Raw genomic sequence first — 13,957 nt, 5'->3', positions numbered from 1 at the left:
CTTGGATTACTCTAGGATCCCTCGCCTGTGTGGGCTCTCCTCCCAGCCCCCGCCCGCACTTGCTGGGCTAGCATCCCTGGTGGCGCACTATGCCTAGAGAGCCATCGCCCCTCTTACCAGTCGCTGTCTCCCGGTTGGGGTTGCCTGGGGAGCCTCAGCTTGTGTCATCACTCTTTGCACCCTGGCCTATTTCATGGGAGGGCTTCTAGGAGTCCACGCTCTCCCCATCTTCAGATGTTTGGCCTTTTGCGGGGGGAGGGGAGCAAATATCTCAAAGGCCTTGGTCAATCTTGCCACTGTTGACCGGACAACCTCTGTCATCCATCCCTAGTAATTCTCTGCCTACCCTTCCAAGCTCCGCGAAGAGGAGCACTTAGTGCCAAGAGACCCGGCACCGGCCATACCTCGCAGTCCTCCACCGCCTGGATCCTTCCCGGGCTTAGCTGATAATTAAAGTGGCGCGCCGCTTCGTGCATGAGTGTGTGTGTGTGTGTGCGTGTGCGTGTGTGTTTTATGAGTGCCCTGGTGGGTTCCCATATTAACTCGTGGTATCTGATGGTGCTGCCGAGACTCGAGCTGTTCCTACGGTTTCTTCATGGCCCTACTGCTAAAGCACCCAGAGGCCGCTGCTTGTGGGAAGAACTGACGCCGGCAGGGTGGACTAGGCGCGCCGGTCTCTGCTTGGCCCGTAGGGACGCCCTCTTCCCGGCGTCCCTGTGAGAAGCCTCCAGATTTGAAAATCAATTCAGCTTTGGGCGTAATTGTTCGCTTCCCACAATCAAGCACCAATCCGGAATCGAACCTGGTCCTTAGGCCTGTTGGGTACGCGTGGGGAGGCCCCCAGCGTGGGACGTACACCCGGTGGCCACATGCCGCCGGCTTTCTTTCATTTACAAAAGAAAGAGAAAAAAAAATCCGTAACAAAAGGCAGAGCGTGTCCGCTTAGGTGCTTTCATCCCTCAGAGAAAGGACAGATGTGCTCATTGTCCGGCCCTTGGCAGTTACAACCGGGTCAGCGCCAAGCCTCAGCCCCAGGCGAGCGGTGGTCACAATGGGGGACAGCTTCTCAGAGCCTGGGTATCTGGGCTCAGATATGGAGCAAAGTATGTGTGGCCTACACTGCACCAAACTCAGAGCTTAGGTTCTTTTCCTGGGGCACAGGGTTGGAGCCCACAAGGTGTTTTTGCTGGAAATGTTCCCAGATCCTAGGAGAAGTCAGGGTGGTGGGATGGTAGTGATAGTGGTAGCTGAGTCCATTAAACAAAAGCTTGGGCCAGCCAACCCTTGGGGGAACTTCCCACCAGCTAAGTCATGAGCAGGCCAATCTCTTTGCCCATGTCCCTGCCACAACCTCAGCAACACCATGATCAAAGCAGGTCAAGGCTGGTGGGTTCACTCTACCCAAATTCTTTGAAAGTAGTCATGATCTGAGAGTGGTTAACCAGGTTGATTTCATCACCACAGACACCCTATTTTGTCCAAACAATGCCCTGAAAATGTGGGGGGGGGGGCTCCACCTCAATGGACTTAGCATCAACCTGCATAGTGAATATTTAGGAATTTAAAACCTTCTTAGAATAAAAAGTCTTTGGGAAAAATACACTGACATAAAGGAACTCAGAAAACAAAATTATTCTATTTAAACTTGTATTTACATCTATCTCTTCATACACACACACACATAAGCATAAAACATATTTTCTGCCTAGTGGATCAAAATATGTTGGTGAGAAGCTGAATCCTTGGTTCCTTATTGTTTTCATTCTCTTTTCTTATAACATAGAGCATGTAGATTTCATGAGACCAAACAATGGGTTAAAGCAGAAGGCAGTCTTTGAGCTAAACTGTTACCCCCTACATTTAATTCCCCCCAAAAGATTGATTTGCCCTTATGACAACTCTTTTCCCAAAAGGGAATTTGTTAAAAGAAAAAAAGAAGTAAATACCACCAAGTGCACAAATTGTTCATGGTTTTCTCTTTGTGTAACTAATTAGGGACTTGATCCTGGAAACCCTCCTTCATGTGAGGCTCCCAGCTGAGCCCCTGGAGTCTACCTGAAGAGAGCTGGGATCAAGTGAGCTCAGCTGCCTCCTCCTCATGAAAATGGGAGTTTAGGAGTTTGCAAATCTCCCTAATCTTTCTTGGCTCTTCATGCCTTTTATTTAACCTTTGTTTTCCTATAGTTGACTGAATTGCAGTGATTTCTCAGAAACATTTTATCCTTACTCAATGTCTTAGAAAACATTCCTATCATTAACAAGGTGTGATGGGTGGGGTGAATGCTCCTCTTAGGTCTAGTTAGTGAATGTGCATGTATGAAGGTGTAGGGGACAAGAGGGATGGAATAACTATTTATTATTTTGTCCTTCTTTTCCCTTCCCTCTTCCACTGCCTAGCAGAATGCCTTGCACCTATCAAGTGCACTATGGAAGATTAAAGAGTCCAAGGAGGGGTCCTTTGAAATTACTTGATGAATCTAGTGTATGCAATTACAGGATGCTGTATAGTTTCTTATAATAGCCAAGAAGTTTGAAGGGAGGACTTGTTGTCAGCTGGTTAGATTTGAGAAGCTGCAGGGAACATAAAGGAAAAAAAAAGTGTCAATTACCACATTTCATACACGTATACATTTAAGAAAAAGTGAAATAAGACAATGGACTGGATGCCTGTGGCTGACAATAGTTTTAGTGTGGAAATAAGGATTTCAGAATGCTTATCTTTTTTGTAAATGTTGGGATGCTGCTGGTAGTGGTCAGGCAAGCACAATTCTTCCCTTGCTGGGTGGGCTAGAGCTTAGAACAGAGAATGAGATTAAAATGCTGGCCACAAAGTTCTCTGAGAACCTTCTGTCAAATTCAGAGTTACTGCTTTAGTTCTTTTTTTGTGAGTCACAGATGTAACATATGGTCCAGTCCCAGTTTTCAGGACCATTCCACAGAAGGGTTTCTATCCCCTCTGAGCCATCAACTATTTACTTCCTGTTCGTTAACCACACAAAAGCAAACCTGAGTGTCAGGGCAGATTTTCCCCAGGGCTCTAGGGAGAGGCTGACTCCTTGGCTAGAGCCTCATTATGGAACTCACCAGCATTTCCGATATAGCAAGTCTAGAATTAAACACTTGGTGAAGAACTGTATCTGTGCTGTCTGGCATAGAAGGGCACTTGATAACTATGTGTAAAGGATTTGGTCCTGGGTGCTTGCTTCTGGCCAGGTTCTACTTCCTGTCTTCTTCCTACCTTTGCAGAAATTTTATTCAGAAATTTTCTCTTGGCTTAAAATATAACACCAAAAAAAAAAAAAAAAAAAAAAGTTCAGAGGAGGTTAGCCTGGTGATTCTCTATTGACAACAATAAAAAAAAAAAAAAAAAAAAAAAAAAAAAGGTCAATGACTTCTCTCCACTTCTGGGCCCCAAGGAAATAGTAACCAATTATTCTATTCTATCCCTCTTCATCAACCTTTAATCTTCATATGGGTTTTAGTCATCTGTTTGGTTAACTGTTTTCCTTCTTAACATAAATTTTGATTTTTGCTTATGACAATATATATTTTTTTACTTTGTTTTGCACTCTCCTTTGTTCCATCTCCCACCAACACTTTCCAAAACCAAAGCGAATATGCTCTGGTAAAGGGCTTTTTGACAGCTCTTTACAAATCCAGCTGACTCCAGGTTCTAGGAGATGCAGAGGGCAGCCACAGCAGTGGTTCCAGGACCTCAGACCCCTGAACATCTCTGGTTACTTCCTTTCTTAGACCATTCGATAATCTAGAGGCAGTTTCTCTTGAGCTTAAATTAATTCCAACAGTCGCCAATTTCGGTGAGGGCTTTGGGCTCTTCAAGGCCTCTGGCTGAGGTCTGAGAACTCTGAAGAAGGGGTGACCTGATACCCTAGGCCTTAGAGTGGGGTCCGAGGCTCCCAGGTGAAAGACACTGGCTTTATGACCCTGCTGTGGACCCAGCCAGCTAGATTCTGGGGCAAGTGACATTCTCTCATCAGCTCTTCAGTGGATTTTCTCTCTTGGCAGATCTTTTCTCTCTTTAATGATCTTTGTATCATTAAAGTATATTACAAAGGAGACCTATCTGGGCTTCGGGGTAGGATGGGGCAACGAATTTGCCAGATTTGGAGCGGTGATTAATGCTCTTCCAGTGCCTCCCTTCTGGGACTCTACCTTGGGTTAGTCCCGGGGTAGAGAATGCCAGAGCTGAGGTCTGGGGAAGGACTGGGGCAATGGAGATGGGGTCCTCGCGCTGAAGCAGGTCAAAGCAACCCGAAGTGAGGACAACTCAGGGGCGGGCAGAGGGCAAAGTGGTTCACGATGATCTGTGGGTGCACCAAGCTCCAGACCTGGAGGACAGGAACAAAGGATGTCGCAGGTTGCGTGTTAGCCGGAGCCTGAGGCGGGCAGGGCGTGAACCAGCCCCCACAGCTCTGGGCGGAGTGTTGCCTCTGTGGCCGGGCGCGCGGCCCACTTGGCGAGCTCCTCCGCAGCCTCGCAGGATAACGTCCGCGAACAGCTGCACTCGGGAAGGAAAACTCTTTAAACAAATCATTTTGGTGTCTAATCAATTAGTGTTTGCGAAGTCAAGTACCATAGATTTAACAGAATAATCGTTAGCGCCCTTGTCTTTATTTGACCCGCAGACACCTGGAAGATTTAAAAATGAAACGCCGGTATTCTGGGCTCCCCGTTGCTTGCCTGTGCCTCCACCCCGGGCTGCGCTGCCGAACCTCGGGTTTTCTCCTGCCGAGTCTCCTTTATTCGCTTCCAAACTTTGCCTCTCCTTTCCCTTTCACACTCTCCATGTGTTTCCTTCCTTTATTGCCTACACAGCCTTGTCCACCTTACCCATATCAGCATCCTCATTCCTTTGCCCCCATGGCTGGCACGGGAACCAGCTTCCAACTGAGGGACCCTTGGGCTCTGGGCAAACATCTGCCCTCTGGCCCAAGAGCCGTCCAGGTGAAGGATTATGGAGTTGTCAGGTGCTTAGAAGTCTTTTCTCTGATCCCTGCCCTCTAACCCTGAAGCTCACCCCCTAACCCCCTTCTGAACTGTTCAAGGCCCAAGGAGTTCTGTACGTGCCCTTTAGCTTCAGTGGCTATGGGAAAAAACCTTCACCTTCGAGCAGTAGGACCTGCCTGTGCCGTAGTGTCTTGCCCCATAAATAAGGTAGCCCCTGTCGCAGGAGGGGGGGTGTTGAGAAGAAAAGCGTAGTGTGTAGCCTTAGAGCCCCCTCCCCCAACGCCAGGCGAAGTAGCATGGCCCGCCCGGCAGGGGTGGGAGTTGGACATCACCAGGGACCAATATTTGGGGATTTGTGTTGTCTCAGAGGCACCCTTCCATGGGCTGGGCCAGCACCCTTGGTCCAGGGTCCAGGCCAGGAGGGTCTCCAGGTGCTTGTGAAGAGCTGCTCCTGGTGTTTCCTTCCCCATCTCCTATCTTTTTTCAAGCCTGAAAGGTGTGGGTGCAGTGTTTACACTTGTTTCTATATTCATGTAGGCACACTGACTGTGCTCCCCACCTAGCCTCAGGCCACTAATGCTGGGATGTGGGAGTCCCCAGCCTTAGGTGGAGAGATATTCAATGAGGGTAGTAGGGATGGTCACCAGGGCCAAAGCGACCTGAAAGCAGGATTAGGAGGCTTTGGATAGGATGTGTAGGCAGGGCACAGTGAGGAATTTTGGGGGTCAATAACACCCCACCTCTCAATTTCTCTGATCATCATTTAACCCAGCAGAAGTTGAGCCTGACATACCTGGGTTGTGGGTTGGTTAAATATGGCTGAAATTCTACTGGGGGGGGGGGGGTGGAGAGGGAGTGTGGGCTGGAGTTGAGGCTGACTTCTCTCTACAATGCCAGCTCCCAGGACTCCTGACTGCCGCAACCTGGGCTTGAGGAGTGCAGAAGAGGGGCTTCACAGTCCTGAGTCTCTGGCACTCACCTGAGATACATCACTCTCAACAATAAATGATTATAATGTACTTGACTAATGCCTGTATTTCCCTGTTTAACATACATTAATCCAAGTAACAAAAAAATCAATATTGCTAACAATATTGCAAACAAATCCTAGTCTCTCTCACACAAAAACCTCATCTGATTTTCAGTCACTCCTAGCCACTTCAACTTTTTTATCTCTCCTAGCCCAATGTAGCTCCTGTCTAACCTGGAATCCAGTCCTGGCTTTTTAATTGCCTTTCGTTAAAGATTATAATTATTTCCCCTAGGGATGTTGGGGGAAGGACCTGGGACCCTCTCAATTGTAGCCTCCTCCCTCCCCCAAGGCTCCTTGAGGACTCCAAGTTTACCTAAAACTTTGTCCCTTCTGGGGCCAGAAAATGCCCAGAGTCATTGCCCAATGACTTTGGATTTTGTTGTTTTCCTTTTCCACAACTACCGCCCTCCTCCATGAGGCAACTCTTAGCCGAAGGGCCCCAGGGTGCTGAAGACCAGGTATACCCTTCTCCTAGCCAATCCACCCCCACTCTTGCCACCATTAGCTAATCGAAGCAGCGATTCTTTGGTGGAGTTTATTATGATTATTTTTTAAATTTGGTGTTTTCCACCTGGAAGGAACAAACCAGAGAAGCTGGCTAATGAAGGAAATTAGGTTTGCAAAAACACTGTAAATAATTTAGTATTGTATTTCAAGGAAAAAAAATAGCTTTCTTAAATCATCCCTGCAATATAAATTGCAGACTTACAGTATGGTCCTGGTAAGTCTAAATTTTTAAAGGAGCAATATTCAAAGAGACATAGATGTCTGTATTAATTATTTATTCGCCGGTGCCTTCCTTCGTTTCTAACTTATTATTAATTAGGCGCCTCTAGTCTTTCGCAGAGCGCTCCACCGAGCCGGTTGCAGCTTTAAATATGAATTAAAAGCAAATCCAAGCTACTGTAATGCGAAAATTATTCCGTGTCTTGCATGGCAGAGATGAATAGCCGCGTGGATCAATACCGTGAAACTCGGCTCCGAACGACAGGGTTATTGATAGCTTATATTAATGATGTTAATGATGGAAAAAGGGAAACAACGGCCCGCCCGACTTAGAAAGTTTTTAGCCGCTGAAACCCCGCAATAAAAATGGGAAGGGGGCAGGAATCGGGCTTAAGTGTAATAAGAAAATTATTTATGAAACCGGATAAATGACTTCAGAGCCTTGATGCATTTGAACCTAACGCTCTCGGCTCCTGGCGGCCCCGGCTCCAGCTGAGGAGACCGCGAAACCCCAAGCCGCGGGGAGTTGGGGGTGGGGGGGCTCTCCTCCCGCCTCGGCAGCCTCCGGTTTGCCGCCCTCCTTCCCCTCGTCCCCACCGGGAGAGCCCTCCCGGGACGCCGGTTGCAGGGGCTTTTGGAAGTTATTGGAACGGGGCAAGCGCTAGGCTCGTTTCTGCTGCCCCGGCGGGCATAGTGAGGCAGTCAACAGGGTTCGGCAGCACGGACTTTGGCCGGATTTCTTCACTGGTTCTGTTGGCACCCGCTCCAGAGAGAAGTCAAGTGCTTTGGGGTTGAGGGAGCACAAGTCTGACTGCACTACTGCCTACCACCCACCTGACAGAGGCTTTCTAATCCCCCAGATTCAAACTGGTGGCTGGTGTCTGAGGGGTGGTGACACTTTGAATGAAGAGAAATTGCTCTAGACAGGGCAGGAAAACTGGGAAAAATGCCCACATTCCTCCTGTGAGCCTCGTTGGGTTCCTTACTAGGCTTGGGTCTTAACTGGGTCTTGGCATCCGGCGTCGGGCAAGCAAGGGATCATTGAGGCTGGGTTTTTTGGGCCTGGGAGCGGAAAGAGTGGGCTGGTTTGGGCCCCATCTTCATACAGTTCTGCCTGTGCGCTGCACCTTCTCCCACGCTGGTCCGGAGTATCGACCCACTCTCCCAAGCCGAGGGACACTGAGTGGTGGTGGGCGGGGGAGGAGCAAGGGGGCCAGGGAGCAAAAGGTTAACTACTGACCCTAGAGAAAGGCGGAAAAGCTCAGAGCCCTAGGATCACTCGAAGGCTCGAGGTTCCATCCCCCTCTTCAGGGCAAAAAATTGCCAAGGTGTCTCCCCAGCCAGGGTCCCATGCCCTTGGAAGCAGGGGAATGGGGGAGGGTGACCTCTGCCTTTCACCTCGGGAGTGTGGGGACATTGGCAGACCTAGTGGATGGGTCCCTGCAGTCCCTGCGTGGACTGACTCTAATCTTCGGGATTGGACTGTCATTTGTTCTGCGTTTCAGGAGGGAGGAGAAATCACCCGGAGCTGCGGGGAAAGTCCCAGGTAGTCCACCAAAGCAAAGAGTTCCCCTTCCAAGAACGGGGTAATTTTGTTTTTTATTAGTTATTTTAAAATTTGTTTTTCCTTCTTTTCCTTTCTTCCTCTCCTTCACCGTTGCTTTCACTTCTCCTTTTCTCTTTTATTTCTATTCCCCCTTCCTTCCTTTTTTCTTTTCTCTCCACCTCTTCTTTTTTTCTCCTTTCTTCCTGTCTCCAATTCATTCTTTTCTGAGCTTTCTCCCCCATTCCTTCCCTTCTTTTCTTCCAAGTGGTCCAAGGCCAGCCAGCTCAGGGTCATACACCTTTCCTGGGGCCCGCTGGGAGAGTGCACTCTCCTCACTAACACTCCTCAGGGTGCCTGAAATCATCAAGATTTTGGGTTTGTTTTTATTGTTATTTGATTTTATTTGGGGGGGGAGTGAATCTCTGAGGCCATAACCCCTAACAGCATAAACTGAGTGGTAAATCTATCCTAGGGCAACTGTGGTGACCCAGTTGAAACAATTATCTAGATAATTAGACAAAACCCAAACTTCCTGCCACCTAGGAAGAGCCCCTTCTCAGCTATCTGGCTTCAAGTCCGTAAGCAACTACATGTTTCAGATAAGCACCTGCCTGCTATAGTTCAGTCTTAGAACCACACAATCTACCAACAAATGGACATTCCTTGAAAAGGAAATACAACAGACACTGCACAAAATCACTTGATTCTGGAAAAAATCAATATCAAAATTAGGTTTATTGTCTGCTTATATGATTAAAAATGACAAAGTATTGTCTTTTATTTTCATGAAAAGACAGAGGTCTGAACAAAATAATTTATGATCCAGTTCTTCTTGTTTCATTTGCCTGGCAAAACCTGAAGAAGTCGGCAAGAGTGGTTGGGAGGTGCACTGGCCCAGCCAGAGGCTCCCTGCACATGGGTGAGCTCTCCATCCAAGGAAATGTGTGCTACTGTGTGCGCGAAGAGAAAACATTTCCTAATGTCCAGTTTGCCACAACACCAGGTCAGCTGGGCAGTTGTCCCTCATTCCAAATAAATGCTGGGACATTTATTCCTTGCCACTGCCCTGTTAAGCTCAAACCTAGGTTCCAGGTCTTGTTTCTCAAAATAACTATCAGGATTAAGCTGCTTTAAGGGCTGCAAGACTCCTGCCAGCTAGGGCCTTTCAGATCTCTATCCAGCCACCCTGGATCCTCATCCAACGAAGCACTGCCTTTCTCTCTCTCTCTCTTTCTCCCCCCACCCCCACCTCCGTGTGTGTGTGTGTGTGTGTGTGTGTGTGTGTGTGTGTGTGTGTATCTGTGTCTGTGTCCGACCCACTACTTGGCCCAGATCTGACTCCTTACCCCGGATGGGTTGCGAGGTTCCAGAGTGTGGGCTGCAATCAGGAAAATGGGGTTTCCAGAAAGCACTGTGGGCTGTAGTGTGGCCGGTAGATCGAGCATTTGAGGAATAGGACGCGCGCTTGCGCTGGTTACACCAACGCTGGGGTTTGCCTATCTACATTAAAAACAAAAAGGAAAACCGAAAGAGTCCACCATGTGAATCTCAGCTTAAACTCTCCTCCCAAATTCCTCTACCCTCAAAAGCCGATTTACAATCTACTCCCATCTCTAGGTTGCCGCTCTTGGGTGAGAGTCCCAGCGTGCGCAGAACACTCTCCCAGCATTACTGCCTTGTTCTAGAATAAAGTGGCTCCCAAACGCGTGAGAGGGTGGAGTGCGATCCTCGAGAGAGTGCGAGCAGCTTCACGCGGTCTCAGCACTCTTAGGAAAATAACGGCCAAGCCAGATCTCTTAGAGTCCTAAGGGCGCCTTCCGATTTGGAGTTGGAGCTGTCCTCCGGCTGCACGCGCCGACTCATTTGTTTTAAGTCGTTAGCTGGTTCTCCTTTTGTTCTGGAAACCAGAGGGCTTATCTCCTGGTGGTTGCGGAAATGAAACCTAACTAAAGCATCTCCTCCACAGAATGCCCAATTTTCCAAGGTCTTGGGGTTGGGGGTTTATGGTTTAGCTGCGGTGAATTACTTATTATGGGGAAAGCTGTCATGCTCGACGTCTTCCTTCGCCCCGGGAGTGCCAGGCCGACGCATCCTCGAACCCGGGAACTTTTCACGGACACGCCCGAAGGGAGGCAGCAAGGGCGCGTGGGTCCCGACAGGCAGCTGAGAATGCCACCTTGGGGAGGGAGAAAGCGGCCCCAGGGTTGAGGCGTTGGGTAGCTCCTGGTACAGAGCTGCTCCGGGGCTCCTTTCTCTCCTTTTGGCGTGAAGGCAAATTCAGCCTCTAGCTTCACGGGAAATAAACCTGGCCTCTTCTTGAGTGCCAGAGCTGCTAGGTAGGGTCAAAGGTCAGACCTTCACTAGGCTCGGGGTTCTTCCTCACTCATTCACTGGCTCAAGCAAGGGAGTCGCCCCACCTGTCATTCGGAGTTGGACGCCCATTGCCAACCAAAGAGAGAACACATGAGGAACTCAGAGCTCCCTCTACCTGTACTTAGCCCTCTCTGATGACATAGGGTCTTGAACGGGAGGGCAGTTTAATTTAGGAAATTACATCTTGACAGTTAAGTCACATATCTGGATATTTTAGGAGGTTTTTGTTTGTTTTAGGGAGAGTGTTAATGATTTCTGTAGGTGTCCAAATTGGGGTGGTTTTGAGCAGAGGATTGACCACAAGAGCAGGCTTCCATTGCATCATTTCCCTTGTCCTAACACTGGCCAGAGCTGGAAGGAGGTCTCCAGAAGGGATCCAGGAGAGGCAAACGAATGCTCAGCCCTCCAAATAGGCAGATCTGTTCCAAAGGGGCCGACCTTTCTCATGAGTGGGGCAAGGTAGGCAGAATAAAAAGCAGATCTCTATGCATGTTCACGTGGCCCAGTGTAATGAACACATCTCCATCAATTCCTGGAGGCAGAGGGCTCAATTTACTTGGGTTTTAGCTGAGGAATGTCCTCAGCCTTAGCTCTGACTACAGAGCAGCCCAGTAGTTAGAATTCTCTCTCCAACGAAAGTGATAGTCAATAGAATTCTCAGTATCAAATGAGCAATAATTTGCTGTGGCTACATGCTGGATAATGAAAGATGTTAGTGGGATCAATAAAAAATGAAAACACTTTTACTTACATCTTGAGTTACTGTTTTAAGAGAGCAAGAGGGATGCAACAAACCCAAAGCTAGATTCAGAGCCTCTCCAGGCTCTCAGACTCTAAAAACTCACCATCAGTCTTTTTTTGCTGCCAGGACCTCTAAGTTCTCCCTTCTGTGCTCCTAGGCAAGTAGGTTATTTACATCAAATTAACCCCTTAGAAAACGGTAATCATTTTACTGCCAGAGTTTTAAATTTTTCTTTTTTTTTTCTACAGCCAGAAATAAATTTTAAATTGTTTTTCATCAGAACTAAAATGGTTGTAGTTTATGGAAAAAATAGGAAAGCATCCCAAAGCTGATTTGTCCTTTGAAAAGCCTGGAAATGTGCACTTGACCAACATACCCAAGTGGGCCTGTGTTCTCTGGTTGTGCATCAAGAAAACACAAGTAAAAGAATAGATTTAATTCCTTTTGATTTGTTATGTGTAGTCATTAAATCTGGAAAATTCAGATCTTAAAACCAGTCTTTCTAGACTAGTTAATTCCCTCATCTTCTTTCATAATCATTTCTTCTGTTCAGTGTGTTTTCAATTTGCAGTGGGTTTATTTGTACCTTCCAGTCTGCTTTTCTCACCCTTCAATCCCAACGCTTCTCTACATATCTGATCCTTAAGAAATCTATTGCGAAACGGTCCGGAAAGCATTCTATGTATTTTTTAAGATACATGATGAAAAAACGAAAAAAAAAAAAAATCCGGAGTGCTCTGCATGAAGTGAGCCCAACGAAAAAGCTCGTGGTCAGACATCTTCCAGCAGACCAACAAATATAAACAAAGAACACTGGGAAATTTGTGTTTTGCTGCTTCTGTGGATTTGAGAAGCCTACATTTTCTTACAATAAAAAAAAAAAAAGAAAGAAAAAGAAAGGACACGAATTTAGCCGCCGCTTTGTATTCTCTGATCAGAGGAGCTGGTTCTGCCACTGAGATAACGGTCAGTGTTGCAAGGACAGTGGCCTGTGATCATCTTTAGCAGGTTTGGGTTTGATTTGGAGAGACAGCCAAGCAACCTGGGAGATTTAGAAAGCGGAAACTAGCCCAGGGAAGTGTAGACAAGTTGAAATTTGGGGATTTCCGTGGGTCAGTCATTCTAGTTAGCTCCTTTTCTATAACACGCACGAATGCAGGTGCGGTTCTGCCGCCGCTCGCGACTTCTTGGGAGAACCGCGCACAAACCGCAGACGCGCACTCGCGTACCCGCCACCACGCTGGTCACGCTCGGATATTTACACACTGTTTGGGAGGCCTCCTCCCCGCCCTCATTTGCTACTTTGAGCTCGCCAGGGGGACCTGTTAGCGGCCTTGGCTGTGAGGGCAGGCTGGAGGGGGGCGCCCTTGCTCGGCTCCCCGGCCATGACGCGGCTGCAGCCCTCCACCCTCGGCTCCTACCCTGATAGCTTGGCTACCGGCCCAGCAATGGACCAGCGACGCCGGGCCCCTGGAGCCCCTGCCCGGGCCTACCCCCCATCACTACCCCCGCACGCGCCTGTGAGACTGGCTTACCCTGGTGGGCGAGTCGCGGCGCATTAGCGGATTTCATGGCAAGTTGCTTCTGTGACAAGCGATCAGGTTCGCGCTTGAGGATTTGCCCCCTAGGAGGGAGGGAAACGAAAGTCAATCTGCATAATTTGAAATGAGAAAGAATCCGGAAAACGAGGGAGCCTAATTTCTAATTGCCTCCTCCCCCGAAACCTTTAAGTCCCCCCTCCCCTACATCTATAAGTAACCCCCCCTCGCCCCCCGCCGCCAATGCACGGTAAGAAAAAGTAATCCACACACGTCGCAGGTGATACCTTTTATTGCGCTCATTTTAAAGAAAGGGACGGGGATGGCTCCCTCCATGAAGCCTTTCTCAGCAACCCGTCCCCGGGCAGGCGGGTCAGCCAGGCCGCTTCGGGGCCCGTGTATTCCTGCAAGGTCGCGAGGTGAGGGGTGCGAAAAAGAGAAACCTCGGGTTTCGTGCCAAAAGGCCCCCTTCGGCGCCTGGGGTCTGAGCTAGATGCACAAACCCAAATTCCCTCCAGCGCCTTCGTCTCCATCTTTAAGTCCAGGCAAAGATCAATTCTCCCTCTCTCTCGCACGCACACATTTGCAGCCATAAATAAACAGCTCCCAGCTAAATCAGGAACCGAAGAGAAAGAAGAAGAGAGAAGGATGAAATCCAGAGCCCGGGTCTCTCTTCTCCTGGGCTCCGGAATGGCTTTTTGATCAGGCTAGCCTTGCATTGCATTTGGGGTTGCAACTTGCATTTGAATAGCTGCCTGGGCTTGTTATGGACCTGGGAAAGCTCTGAAAGGGAATCACTATGCAAATTGTCCCAGTTACAATCGAAAGGTTCGATCTCCAGGAGCTGCCTGACGGAAGTTGATGTCAGCTATCTGTGCATTAGGGTTGCATTACCGCCTTCGCCAGCCTCCTCAACACCCCCCGCTCGCGCCTGCCAGGGAGGAATTTTTTTTTTTTTTTTTGGCTTATGTGTATATTTTCTCTCAGTAATTAAAAAAAAAAAAAAAAAAAAAAAAGAGAGAGAGAGAGAG

General features: G+C 48.4%; 1 long non-coding RNA gene across 1 annotated transcript; it reads right to left on the bottom strand.

Moving 5' to 3' along the window:
- Positions 1-8,973: 8,973 nt before the first annotated feature.
- Positions 8,974-13,711, bottom strand: LOC102167050 (uncharacterized). The gene is made up of 3 exons (XR_300973.4): positions 13,214-13,711; positions 12,924-13,012; positions 8,974-12,430 (listed from the first exon to the last, which is right to left on the bottom strand). It is a non-coding gene; the product is annotated as an uncharacterized LOC102167050 (long non-coding RNA).
- Positions 13,712-13,957: the final 246 nt, after the last annotated feature.

The sequence above is a fragment of the Sus scrofa genome, chromosome 1 (assembly GCF_054392235.1).
Source record: "Sus scrofa isolate SSC_HxYL_T2T_F1_AM1 chromosome 1, Sscrofa_HxYL_maternal_Yorkshire_Landrace_v2.0, whole genome shotgun sequence".
Classification (NCBI taxonomy): domain Eukaryota; kingdom Metazoa; phylum Chordata; class Mammalia; order Artiodactyla; family Suidae; genus Sus; species Sus scrofa.
Note: the sequence above shows the minus strand (reverse complement) of the source record. Positions and strands in the feature narration are given on the sequence as shown.